Source organism: Atta cephalotes (genome assembly GCF_000143395.1).
Source record: "Atta cephalotes unplaced genomic scaffold scaffold00016, whole genome shotgun sequence".
Taxonomy (NCBI): domain Eukaryota; kingdom Metazoa; phylum Arthropoda; class Insecta; order Hymenoptera; family Formicidae; genus Atta; species Atta cephalotes.
This window is the reverse complement of record NW_012130080.1, coordinates 2,234,615-2,236,537: the sequence shown is the minus strand read 5'-3', so window position 1 is coordinate 2,236,537 and position 1,923 is coordinate 2,234,615.

The window sequence follows — 1,923 nt, the reverse complement described above, 5'->3', positions numbered from 1 at the left end:
ACTCGAGAAGATTTGAGTATTTCTTTTCGAGCAACTGTAATTTTTTTTGCACAGTTCGTTTTACTCTATTAAAATTCAACCTATGTCCCAATCGCGATAGCAGTCTTTTATCTACGTCCGGCCGCCAATGTCTCTCGATTTCGTAGAATTACATTATAAATCCTGCAGTACAGGATTCACGAGTCTATTACATATTCATCAGGGATTAAATGTGTGCGCCAACGATGATCCTCTGAATGATTAAAATGCCAGGAATATTATATTTGTGAGGAAATACCAAAATAAAAATATTTTCCATTCGTTTTGATCTCTACACCCGATTTTTCAGATTAACTTTGTCGCGCGTAAATTTTATTAATTAATTTTATTCATTAATGCAATTTGAAAATAAATGGTATTTCCGCGAAGTATTCTCAGAATATTTAGAAACTCTCTCATGTACGAGCCACCCGTCTTATCGTAATCTCGTGTCATTGGAAATCAGCGAGTAAATGGCGAACAACTTAAGCACATGATTTTGATATTCTACGTGCCTATACGACCAGTCATTTCGCTCGCGAACGTGAGATATCACCATAAGATGCGGTGATTGATTGCGAAACGATCGATCACGTTGGTTTGCATGGTGCATCACGAGAATACGCGCATTATACACTTACGTCGGTCATGTTGCTGCGAAACGCATAATGCGAATGCAGTAGGCGATGTAGATACTTGAGATCCGGTCGAGACTGATCGACGTCCAACTGCAAATATGCTAGGCAATATTGTCCCCGAATGCCATCCTTGCCCTCAACACCGACGCACTCGTCGAAGTCGCCGAATTGATTAACATTTCCGCTAAGCAGACCGGAAGGCACTTTCGCGGTCGCGTCATACACTAAAATATTAAAAGCGATCAATATGACGAAAATAGAAAAATAGAACCGTCCTCTGTGAGAACGATCTTTACAATGTACATTGCATTAACTCTTAAAATTGACGATGAATTTATTAGGCTTACTTAATTATAAATCTCTTTGTCAAAAATTTTAAACGATTCAATGCGAGATTCAATGTTACCAGATTGCAGATGTAGGAGAATTAAATTTCAGAAAAATAAAAAAATTAGGAATTAGTCTAAATGTAACGCAATAGATATAAATAAGATATAAATTATATTTCTATCCATTATTCGCATTTCGTTTAATGTCTATTCTTATTTTTTTTAAATATTTAATATTTATTTTTATTTATAATATTTTTTCTATTATATATTGTGCGGCTCGACATTATTGTGCGCCTCGAAAGCTCAAATAAACTTAATAGAAAATTTTGAATATCGAATATTGGAAGTCGCGATGTGATAATAATAATGTTTGCGTGATACGTCGTTCGTAATATATAAAAAATTGCACATTGTCGTGCACAGAATTCGAACAAAGAAAAAAAAGAAAGGATTTTGCGACGACTGCAATATCTTCAAGCCGTTGCCAAATTTCTTGTGTTGCGTACATAATATAGTATGAAATATTAATGCTTGTCTACGAATAAAACGTGATGTACGTACAATCATTTAATCGAGTTACTCATGAAAGATCATTAAATATAAATTCGTTTGTCGTTTATTTTCGGTTAAGGATCGATAAGTGCACGTTTCAAGTTCCGTTCTCGCAATCGTTCCGAAGAAGAGCTGCTTGAAACGAGGTTTCCGTAATTACCGTCGCGGTATAATTTGATTTCAGATTACATAGTGCTATCTTTAGTTCACTTTACATGAGTCACGCTTTCGAATGTATTATACTTATTCATAGACTTACTCGTAGATATATAGGCGTAACCAAGAGACAGAGAGAGAGAGAGAGAGAGAGAGAGAGAGAGAGAGAGAGAGAGAGAGAGAGTAGTTAGTTGTTACTACTCTACTATACTAATTAAATTAAGTTA